Consider the following 12,806-nt stretch of genomic DNA (forward strand, 5'->3'; position numbering starts at 1 on the left):
CAAGCAGGGCATGAGCGCAACAGCACCTTCCCACCCATGTTCCCCAGCAACTGGTGGCTGGCCATAGGCTCACTGCCTCTGGGACTGGAGGTAGCACATAGACATCAAGACTAGTAGCCAATAAGAACATAAGAGCCAATAAGAATATAAGAAGGATTGTTCTTCTAATCCATTGAGAGGATTGCTGTGAGGAAAAATGAGGGAGAAGAGCCATGCTCTCCGTCAGTGAGGGAATAAAGCAGGCAGGAAAAGGTTAACTTTCACTTCCCTGGAAAGCAGGGCCAATCAGACGAGACTTGTATCCACGTGGAAAGGGAGCAAACCCTCTCAGGCTGGGGTCTGCCTTCCACCGAGCAGCGTCACTCAGTGGCTCCCGAGCTTAGACTTGGGAGCGGTGACTTTTTCGTTCCAATTCTCTGAACATTTTTTGTTGCTCAAACTTCTGAAGCAGGGCTAAGCAGAAGCCTCTCCTGGCTTCCTGTTTGATAATCTGTAATTTTTGTCTCGTTACGGCTGTTGCTTTAAAAGACAATGCCAACAATGTCTTTTATTTGTTGAGAGGGGCAGAACAAGAAATACTTAAGCCCATCCGTGCTGGTTTGCTAGCTTGGGGTGTCCACCCCCCCCCCCCCGTGCAAACTCCAGGGCGCTGCCAGAGAGGAGAGAGAGGCTGAAGTAAACTTTGGACTCTCCTCCCTCTTGCAAAGTGCCGGTCAGAAGGAGGAAGAAGGGGGGAAAAGATCCACAGAAGCTCAGCCCAACTTGGTTCCTGTCTATTGGCTGAGAAAGAAATTTACTTCAACGGGCATCCACCAACACTTCCGTCCAGACGTATACTCCTTTTAATAAACCAACCTCATAGGGACTTACTCCCAAGAAAATGTAGAAATTATAACTGTATCCAGACAGTTTCAGGAATTTGAGCTCAGGAAGCAGCAGGTCAGGCAGGATTCATAATGCTCACTGCCCCTAGATTTGCAATTCTATTTGCATTTGAGACTCATTGACTACGCTAAAGCCTTTGATTGTGTGGATCACAACAAACTGTGGCAAATTCTTAAAGTGATGGGAGTACCAGACCACCTTACCTGTCTCCTGAGAAACCTGTACGAGGGTCAAGAAGCAACAGTAAGAACCAGACATGGAACAACCGATTGGTTCCAAATTGGGAAAGGAGTACGACAAGGCTGCATATTGTCACCCTGCTTATTTAACTTATATGCAGAGTACATCATGAGAAATGCCGGGTTGGATGAATCAGAGGTCGGAATTAAGATTGCTGGGAGAATTATCAACAACCTCCGATATGCAGACGATACCACCCTCATGGCAGAAAGCGAAGAGGATCTAAAGAGCCTCTTGTTGAGGGTGAAAGAGGAGAGTGCAAAAGCTGGTTTGAAACTCAACATTAAAAAAACTAAGATCATGGCATCTGGCCCCATCACTTCCTGGCATATAGAAGGGGAAGAAATGGAAGCAGTGACAGATTTTACTTTCTTGGGCTCCAAGATCACCGCAGACGGTGACTGTAGCCATGAAATTAAAAGACGCTTGCTCCTTGGGAGGAAAGCTATGGCCAACCTAGACAGCATAGTAAGAAGCAGAGACATCACCTTGCCAACAAAGGTCCGTCTAATCAAAGCTATGGTTTTCCCAGTAGTAATGTATGGCTGTGAGAGCTGGACTATAAGGAAGGCTGAGCGCCGAAGAATTGATGCTTTCGAACTGTGGTGCTGGAGAAGACTCTTACGAGTCCCCTGGACTGCAAGGAGGTCAAATCAGTCCATCCTAAAGGAAATCAACCCTGAGTGCTCATTGGAAGGACAGATACTGAAGCTGAAGCTCCAATATTTTGGCCACCTAATGCGAAGAGAAAACTCCCTGGAAAAGACCCTGATGCTGGGAAAGACTGAAGGCAAAAGGAGAAGGGGACGGCAGAGGATGAGATGGCTAGATAGCATCACGGATGCAATGAATATGAACTTGAGCACGCTCCGGGAGAGAGCGCAGGACAGGAAGGCCTGGCGTGCTATGGTCCATGGGGTCACGAAGAGTCGGACACGACTGAACGACTGAACAACAACAACAACAACAAAGCCCCATAAAACGCAATGGGAGTTACCCGCCCGGAATAAAACACACTTCTGATCTGATCACTTTACTTGTGAGTAAACTCTACCTTACGCAAACGCGCATAGGATTAGCTTGCAAACACCAGCATGTTTACCAGGCATTAAACCCCAATCGATGCAGTTTTTCTAAGAAGAAATTTTGGAATGGGCTGCAAAGAGGTTTTCTATCCCTTTAATTTTGTAGTTCTATATGCCCCATTGCTATTTGACTCCCCCCCCCCCCCCTTCAACTTTGCCATCATGTTTAAAGAGCCTTTGCACCTTGCTTTTGTAACGGGGGAAAAACACCTCTTAATTTGAATGTGAATACGATCTACTTCAGAATTTTCTCTCTCCGTCTTTGGCTGTAAATTGGTTTCCCTTGGTTGCATTACCAACAACCCTTTAGGGGAGCCTCGATTCTTTTCTCATTGTTCTTCAAATACATGGAGCCACATGGGGATGGAATTAGGGTTGGTCTTAATCTTAGGCAGAGTGAGGAGGCAGCTGATTTTTTCCTGCACTTTGATGACACCCCAAAATGATGGGTGTCAAGAAAGCAAATTTTTAGTTACTTAATTTATGGTTTAAAAATACAGCAGGAGTTGGATTTTTTGTCTCAGGGGCCAATATAACTTGACCAGTCTTTGCTACTCTGCATCATGGGGGCAAGGGGAGTGGACAGGTGGGTACCATTTGGTTCTCTGCCTAAGGCAGCAAAATGTCTTGGGCCTGCCCTGTCTGGCAGTACGGTGTAGGCACTTTACTCATTGCACCACCATGGCCGCTCTCAAGAGCTATTTACCTGATCTTTGCTGTGCTGCAGCTCTACTTGGCTAAAGAACATAGTGGGTTGGTGCAGCTCATCAGCTCAGTGGGGCCAGGTTTGTTTTATGACCATCACCTTAGTAGAAAGGTAACAAATACATGTGTTAAATATTGCCACAAATTTCTAGTACCAATTTCCCTGATCTTGTAACTAAACCAATATATACTTGCAGTGATAGGGAGCATATATCCATGGAATGGTCCTGTCACACATATCTCCCAGGACAAGTTCTTTGTGGGGACTATGAACAGCTTGAGTCTAGTGCAAAATGCTTAGTTATGGATAGCTGATAAGCCTAACTCCTGAAGCCTTTCTACAGTGAGCTGCCATAGCTCAGTGGTAGAGCATAGGCTTTGCATGCATAATGTCCCTGGGTTCAATGCCCAGTATAGAGATGTGAGGGCTCGGGGTGGGGGGGGGGACGACTTGTCTTTTTCGAGGATTGTTTTCCCCCCCCGAACATTAGAAAAATTGAAATATGAAATATTTTCTTTTAGAATTTAAGATAAGGTGTTCATATATTGTTAGCAAGCCTTTACTCTCTCCCTCCCATGATTTCTAAAAACTATGTAATAAGACCTTTATGGACAGACTAAAGATATAAAATGTCAGGAAATAATGATGCCACGGGGAAAAAAAAATTTTTTAATCCTCTCTGTAAGATTCTCAGCATAGTTATTTCTTCCATTTCTTATTAAGATTACTGATCTAATGTATCTTACTGATAGCCATTTATGCTTAGTTTCCTAGCATGTAACATGTTAGTTTCCTAACATGAGTTATCATTGTGCATTCTTGACAGTTTAGGTTTTATTGTATAGAATACTGTGTTTCTGATGCTGTAGCAGTCATTTAATGTAGTTTTAATCTATTCAGACAACAATTACAGATTTACTAACTGAGGGAGCAATCCTAACTAGATAGGTGGCCGCCTATCCAAAGCAAGGGTGGAAAGGCTCGAGGGGGGGAGATCGTTCCCTCTGCACCTCTCCTGCCTTGCTGTTTTTCGCTAGACAGTCATTTTTGGCTGTCTAGTGGGGGGGGGGCAACCGGGAGAGGAACCTGCCGTATGACACATTGGATGTGTCGTACGCACAGCTGCACTATCCCCACCCCAGAATGCCGCCCTGCCCCTTTTTAGTCGCTCCGTGCTCCTCTTGCGAGTGCAGAGGATGGGGCTTCTCCGCACTGCCTCCGAGGCAGCACAGACGAGAAGGGCAGTTGGTTTTCCTGGAACTGACCTCAAAAAATGAGCATATCCTATGGCCCGCTAGACAGTGTCTAGTGGGCCATAGGATTGCTCTCTGAGTTTACTTTTTAAAGTTTTAAAATGTAATGATAATTTTTTGAGCAAACTATGGGCACAATCCTATGGCTGCTAGACAGTGGCTAGACTGCCATAGGATTGTTCGTTTTTTGGGAACCAACCGTCAGTTCCTGGAAAATTGCATCCCTGCCCCCTCCCCATCCTCCGCCATCTCGTTGGCAGCACGGATTGTCCCCAGGCTCTGCACTCAGAAGAGCAGCACGGGGGTGGCGTTCCCAAGGGCAGGGAGTGTGAAAGTGCCAGTATGATACTTCCTGTGTGTCGTCCAGCCTTCCCCCTCCCCAAAGTCCTGTGGTTAGACAGCTGAAATCAGCCATCTAGCCACGAATGCAGGGCAGCCAGAATGCGGAGGAGAAGATCCCCTCCGTGCTCCACCTGCCCTGCACTGGGTAGGCAGGTGCCTCTGAGTTTGGAGGCAGGCGCCTATCCCGATAGGATTACGCCCTAAGTTATACATAAAATAACTTTAGGAACTGAAAGCAGCCCTTCCCAACCTGGTGCCCTCAGATGTTTTGGATTACAGTGCCCAGCTTTCCTGACCATTGACCATGTTGCCTGAGGCTGATGGGAGCTGAAGTCCAAAATATCTGGAGGGTACCATGTTGGGGAAGGCTTTCTTAACCCAATAAAGAGCACAATCCTATGCATGTTTAGACAGGAAAATGTCCTACAATTCCCAGCGTTCCCCAGCCAGCCATGGGGATTGCATCCAAAGTGATGTTAAATCTGTAAAGAGTGCTAAAAAATAAGTTCCCCAAATTTCCATTTTATCCACTCCCCTGAAAAAAATGGGTGTTTTCCATAGCTTCAAAACTACCCAAAATTTTACATCTCTACCAGTATCTCTAGGTAGGCCTAGGAAAGAATCCTGCTTGAAACCCAAGAGAGCTGCTGCCAGCCAGTGCCAACAATACTAGGCTAGATCAGATGACCAACATGGTGCCCGCAGGCACCCAAAAATATTTTCCCCCATTTTTTTTATATGCATCCATGGATTTCTGTGAAATGTGTACAACTTTCTAGCAACAAAAGTGGACCAAATATCCAAATATGTATCCATTTGAAGATGATGTCTATATTCCACCTTTCAAATATTGGAAGTGTTGTAAGGTCCTCAGTCCATTGCATTATAGGAGGTGAGTGTTTATCCTTCCAGTGTGTAATGCTAGTCTTTTAGCTGTCAAAAGAGCACAGAGAATCCATTTACACTGACCATTTGTTAATTTCCATGAAGCAGGTAAATAATTTAAAAGAGCATGTACATCAGTGTATATTAAAGACTGTTCCAGTACAAAATTTTTGACTGTAATAACCTCCCCGCAAAAAGAAGAAACTACTGGATGTTGCCAAAACATATGTCTAAAGGAACCATTATCTGTATTGGACTGCCAGCAATTAGCTGAATTAGATAATCCCCTATTAAAGAGACATTGTAGTGTCCAACAGACAAGAAGCAAAGTTTTTTCTGAATAAGGTGAAGCCTAAGATCCATAGATGTGAAAGGTAGATGCCAAAGTGGTGACCCACTGATTAGGCATATTGTGGTGGAGCTCACAGCAGTATCTCAAATTCCCAAATGCACCAATGGGACCAAAAAGGTTGAGGACCCCTGGGCTAGTTGGACTAATGGTCTGACATGGTATAAGGCACCCTCCTGTGTTCTCATATCGTGGCTATCCAGTACATGGGAAGGAGCTGTGAGTCTTCTCATTTCAGTGAAATTTTAATGGGTCTTCCCTCCAATTTATTTCTGTCCCCTTCTCCTACTTCCCATCCTTTGCTACATCCTAACAGTCATTTATTCTTTTCCATTTTTTGCTTGTTAGCTTTTGACTGCTCCCTTTACCTCCTGGCTATTTCAAATGCTTTTAAATGTTAAAAAAAGGAAATTGTTCCTCCCTCCAGCTGTGTCATTACAGAATTCTACTGGAAGGGTTTTGGAGAACCCTGGGGGTGAGAATTGGCACAATATTTTTCTGGGAAACAGGATGAGGCTTTCTGTTGGGAAACTACCTTGATCTTGGGATAAAGAGTCAACAATTGGATTAGTTTAAGGACGGGAAAAAATATCTGCAAAAGAAATAGTGTTGCATGTTTTGGGAAAACTCCATGGACATGATCCTTTTGTTTTGGTCTGACCTGCTATGACGTCTATAGAAAATACAGTGAAAGACGTCAATCTTTTAAGCTAATTTACCAAAATGTACTTGCTGTTCCCATTTCAAGTCACATGAAATAATACATATTTATAAGAGAAACTGACTTGCTTTCAAAGCATGGTATTTACTATCAAATCTAAACACATTTGTTGACATATGCCAAGTTCTGGTCTTACTTTGTCTCATCTTACGGTGGATAAAAAAAAGGGGGGTACATACTGCTGTGTACAATGAAATATTGTGGTGTGTACACAGTTTGAACAGATGTTTGACAACACAAATCAGCTTTTCGGGGAGAACACAGGATGGAAATGGGAAATGGAAGGTAACTCCTCAACAGCCAAATTTTGCTGTCAAAAACTAACAATGCTAACTTATGGAGCTAATGTGTTTTCGTAAAATTCTGTGCGGTACTTTTTTGCAGATGCGTAATGCCTATTCCAGAAAGGCAGTTGGCCTTCTGGATTGAATCATAGAATAGTAGGGTTAGAAGGGGTCTATAAGACCATTGAGTCCAACCCCCTGCTCAATGCAGGAATCCAAGTCAGGGCATCCCTGACAAGTGGCTGTCCAGCTTTGTCTTGAATGCCTCCAGTATGTCAGAGTGGAAACTGAGCCAATAGAGCCCCAGAGCAGTTCTGATTCTGAGGAGGAACAGCAATCCATGGGAGAGGAGCTCGCTCATCTCTCACAAGCACAGTAGCTGGCAGAGATTCATCCTGCCAGCATTCCTGGGATAGATAGTGACCCTGGCAGTGAGAGAGCGCTAGAGGGGGGCTTGCTGGACACTTGGCGGAGACACAGGGAGCGACGACAGATGGAGGGCGCAGAAAGGAGGCGTACCGCTCGTTTGGCGCGCAAACAACGGTCGTGTCCCGAGGACCCAAGGGAAAGAGGGAGGATCTCTCCCTAGCCCATAAGTTCAAGGTCTTCCCGTGGTTCTCCTTCAAATGGGGACCAACTGCCTTACCTGGAGCTTAGGCTACTCTGCTATCATTCCCCAGTGCTGTTCCTTGCTTTGTCGCTAGTGATTAGTATCTGAAAGAGTCATAAAGTAATAAAGGAATAAAGCCTCGGAAAGGATTCTCGTCGTCTGCGTCCTGAGTTGGCTATTGGTGGGGACTGCAAGAGGCAGCTAGGGCACTCCTGACACAGTGTGGGACAGCCCACTACCTCCCTAGGTAATTCGTTCCATTGTCATATTGCTCTAACAGTCAGGATGTTTTTCCTGATGTTCAGACGGAATCTGGCTTCCTGTAACTTGAGCCCATTATTCCAAGTCCTGCATTCTGGGATGATCGAGAAGAGATCCTGGCTCTCCTCTCTGTGACAACCTTTCAAGTACTTGAAGAGTGCTATCATATCTCCCCTCAGTCTTCTCTTCTCAAGGCTAAACATGCCCAGTTCTTTCAGTCTCTCCTCATAGGGCTTTGTTTCCAGTCCCTGATCATCTTCGTTGCCCTCCTCTGAACCCTCTCCAGCTTGTCTGCATTGTTCTTAAAGTGTGGTGCCCAGAACTGGACACAGTACTCCAGGTGAGGCCTAACCAGTGCTGAGTAGAGGGGAACTAATACTTCATGGGATTTGGAAGCTATACTTCTATTAATGCAGCCCCAAATAGCATTTGCCTTTTTTGCAGCCACATCACATTGTTGGCTCATAGTCTGCTTGAGGGATAGTTTGGAGTTTTGACAAAAATGCTTTTTTGCAGTTGAAGTAGCTGTGTGGCTCTTTTGAGTTAGTAAATAATAATGTGAAAGTGGTTCTTGGAATGATGTTAGTTGTGTATCCCTGTCTTACATAATTGTAATATAGTTTTATCCAGTAAAATGTAGATGTTTCCCTATTTTGGGGGAGTCATGGGTTACAAGAATGACTAGTTCCACCTAAATATATTTCATGAATACAAAAGACAATTGTGATTAATTTCAATCAAGTATTCTAGGAGTGGGGAATGGTAGAATTCCAGATGTTGGACTGCAACTCCCATCATTCCTCACCACTAGCTATGCTGGCAAGGACTGATGGGAGTTGCAGTTCAATAACATTTGGAGGACCACACATTCCCCACCCTGAAGTACACAGAATAGTCTGCACTGTTTACATACCAAGCAGAGTTAAGAAAACTGTCAGATGAATATTTCCAGCAGAATCTGGGAATAGAATCTGTGCAGCTGCTTAGACTGCAGTAGTATAAACATTCATTCATTCATTTATTTATTTATTGCATTTATATCCCGCCTTTTTTCCTCTTGCAAGGAACCCAAGGCAGCTTACACTATCCTCCTCCTCTGCATTTTATCCTCACAACAACATCCCTGTGAGGTAGGTTGGGCTGAGAGTGTGTGACTGACCCAAAGTCACCCAGTGAGCTTCCATGGCCGAGTGGGGACTAGAACCCGAATCTCCTAGCTCCTAGTCCTACACTCTTGCCACTACACCACACTGGCTCTCATTTATTGAATCATTTATCTCTCTCTACATATATTTATTTGTTGAAATATTGATATGCACCCTTTCCTCATAGTTGAAGGCTGCTTTCAAAAATAATAAAATATAATGCAATTAAAAACAATATATAAAAAGAAATGACAATAAAAATTTAACTGCAGTGTCTTTTGCTGCTACTGATGCAATCTAACATAGCCTTACAGAGCAATCTAAGCATGTTTATTGATAAGTACGTCCCGCTGTGTTCTATGTGGCTTACTCATAGGAAAGCGTGCATAGGATTGCAGCCTGAGTCACTAGCATAGTATTGACCAAGCCTGCAAGGCTTCTGTGGGCCTCTCTGTTACGACATTTCAATCGATTTCTGTTACTTAGTTTATCATTGAGGTAATTTGATTCATCCTGTGTAGCTCTGCATTTAGAACATACCCGGTCTATACTTTTCCAAGCTGTGTCTTTTCCCTTTGTTTTGTCCTCCCTCTACTGTCATTGTATTGCTGTCTGTGTGTGCATGCATAGTACATTGCATCTGGTATCCTCCAGGTAAGGCACCTCTGAGCACCACATTTGGCCTTTCAGTACCTTTGACAACCCTTCCTGCCCTTGCCAATCTTTGGGCTGTCGGCAGCCATCCTAGGCCAAAGTTTCATCACCCTCAGTGTCACTGTAATACAGCGATTCAAGGTTTGCATGGAATAGCAAGTATTGCTAGTCTGGAAATAGCTGATATTGAAATGAGGATAATAGATGCAGGTGCAACAGCCACTGCACCAGTTTCCACAATTCCTGCCATGCTGTAAATATATATGAAGTTCTAAAGGGTTTATCTCAGGGTCTGAAATCTTCCCACGTAAACAATCTTTCTCCTTCTTAGGTATTAGTCAGTTTTGTCTATACATTACTATGACAGTAAAATAGATGATGTGGGGTAACAGTGCATAGATAAACCACCTGCTATTATCCAAATTTGTAGATTCCATTACAGTATGCAATTTTCTTAATTTCCCACTAGATGGCCTAGATACCTTACTTGTTTTTCAAGAATAACAAGGGAAAATATTTATTTCATAAAGTTGCAGGTCAGACTAGCCAAATAGATTATTGGAGCAATGAAACTGTTGAAAATGAGTAACAGCTGTCTCTTCTTTTTTTGAAGCAGAAAAAAAACCCCTGAGTTCTCAGAAGCAGTACTTTTGTTTTCCTATGAATATTTCTTTGCCCTTATGAAAGCAAGATGACTGTTTTGGTCGGTTACAACTACTTGAAATAATCTTGGCAAATTAAGCTTTTACAGCTTTATGAAAATTAAGGTGTACAGATATAACTGAGCAGATGTAGAACACCATATGCCTTCTCCCAAAAGCATAAAATGCACTCTGGGGCCAATTCTGTACCATGCATCATTTGTTGCTTGATTTTATTATTGACTGTTAGTTTTGGTTTTTGTGCTTTCGTTTTTGCTGTTGCTTTTAGCTTGTTGAAAATATGTCTTAATGATTGGTTATTTTTCTTTTTTAATATTCTGGAAGCCGCTTTGAGATACCTTTTTGGAGAGAAAACGTGGGGCAACATTTCTTAAATAAAATCTATAAACATATGACAAAAGCATTATTAAGGCAGATATGGGCAATTATCCAGAAAAACCAGCACCTAATCCAGGTTGGGTACTCCCTTATTGGACTGACTGTTTTTTCTTTTAGTTTAGGATGGTACTGTCCCATCCTCTTTTCAGTAAGATGCAAAGAAGACAGTGGGTGAGTTCGCACGTCATGCTGAGCCACCCTGAGAGTAATCCATGGTGGGTGGGTGGCTTGAACCTTACTGCTGACAGATGATCGACCTTTCAGCAGCTTACTGTGGTTTGTTTCTCCCTCAGTCTCTCTCAGACCTCCCGGCCACTGCTGGCACGTATCCCAGGGGCATTTGTGGCAGAAATCCTCATTTCCTCATTCCCTACATCAGCACCATTTCTGCAGTTGGTCTACTGCAGTTGCCGGCTGACAAGGGAAACTCCACACACACCACATTTGTATGTTTCCCCCCAGGGTCTTGCGCAAGTGGGTAAGACTGCCTGTCTGCTGTGGAACTCAGCATAGCCATTTCCCCTCTTGTTAATGTCCTTCTCAGTTTCATCCTCTACTTTGGTGGTTCCCAAGCAAAACTCCACCTCACCCTCCTGCATCAGATTGCAAAAAGGAAATAATTTCCTGAGCCCTTATGAATGCACATGCCTGGTATCTTCCATGGCCATTTTGAATATTCAATCCTGTCTGGTTGATTGGGGGTTGTTATGTGACATCCAGACCTGGACACTACAGGTTAATCATGGGTTAAACAACCCCCAGTTAAGCTATAATTAGTCGTTCGGTTAACTCGGTTGTTTAACCCACGATTAACCTATAATGTCCAGGTTCAGACATCATGTAGCAACCCCCAGTTGGCCTAGTCAGGGGTTGATTATTCAAAAAGGCTGCGGAACATGCCTAGCATGTGCAGTGGCAAATTGTGGGTTAATTAACCCACAATTTGCCTCCATTATGTGCAGACATCCTCTCTGTCTGCTATGGATCTAGTACCAACCTTGTCAGGAAGCAACATTATGCGCTTGTTTGAAACAGCAAAAATTCCAGAAATATCCAAGTGCAATGAAAAAGTATGTGGTAATCAAATTACAAGATCCAGGCTTGGATATTTTAGAAATATTTTAGAAATGACATAACATTTATGGGATATTCCATATTACACTGGGTGAATGGGCAACTGTGATATCAAAACACTTTGTGCTGAAAGTTCAGTATGGATGGGCATTTTAGATATGTGAAGCACAAAAAGGTACCACACCAAAATTCCTGATCACTCATATGCTTTTTTTGCATGCTATGTATATGCAGTTGACATAGAATTACTACGGTCCCATTGTTTCAAGGCCTCCTGAAGAGTGGACAGCTGTGCGTTTTGCCAATATTGTGAAAAGCATGTCTCTTCCTGCCCATGATTGCAAGCGTTGTTTCAGATGCTTATGACCTGCTGTGACTGAATCATTGCTGAATGTTTTCTATGGTTATTATCAATAATAAATACAAAAAGACAATTAAACAGCGTATTCAATACTAATTGGCTCACTTGGCAAATGGAATAAGTGTGCCATCTGCAAAAGCTGCTATGCAAAAACTTGTGTTCACTCACATTCATATATTATGTTGCTTCAGATGAAATGTATCATGTTTTCCCAAAAGTGTCTCGTTATAGCTGCTTTGGCTGTCTTGATCTACCTATACCTTTTGTCATGATGTAGGAAGTTAACTTTAATTTCAGTTAGCATTTTACTTGGTGCAATATATCAGGAAATCTCATAGTGTGGACAGGCATAGTTTTTTTACAAGTTTTATGGTGCAAACATCTTTATTGCCATTGATTGCTGCCAAGACAGTGGGGTTGTTCACACAACACACTAACTCAGTGGATGAGTGTGGATTGTTTGTTGAACCGTGGAGTTAGTGTATTGTCTGAACAGAGCTGGGGGGCCTGTTAACCATGCAGTGTGGTTTATTTTGACAAACAAACCACCTTGGGAACCCATGATTTGTTGTTGCATTGTTCGGGGTGGTTAACAAGCCACATTGCATGGTTAACAACCCACCCTGGCTGCGCTGAGATGACAGGATAACCCACCCTGGGAAAAATATGCTGCATTCAGACAGCACACTAATTCCACGGTTCAACAAACAATCCATGGTTCAAAACAAACCACACTCAACCACTGAGTGTGGGTTGGCATATTATGTGAACAGCCCCACTGGGTTTGCATGAGACAACAACCTATGTTGGGTAACAAGCCACAGTGGGTTGTTGTGTCATCTGAACCCAGACTGCTTCATGCAGTGTGGCTTATTTTTGGCCAGCAAGCCACCTTGACAACCCATGCCTCG

This window comes from Heloderma suspectum, chromosome 3, assembly GCF_057233095.1.
Source record: "Heloderma suspectum isolate Gila_16-S chromosome 3, 16-S_ref, whole genome shotgun sequence".
NCBI lineage: Eukaryota > Metazoa > Chordata > Lepidosauria > Squamata > Helodermatidae > Heloderma > Heloderma suspectum.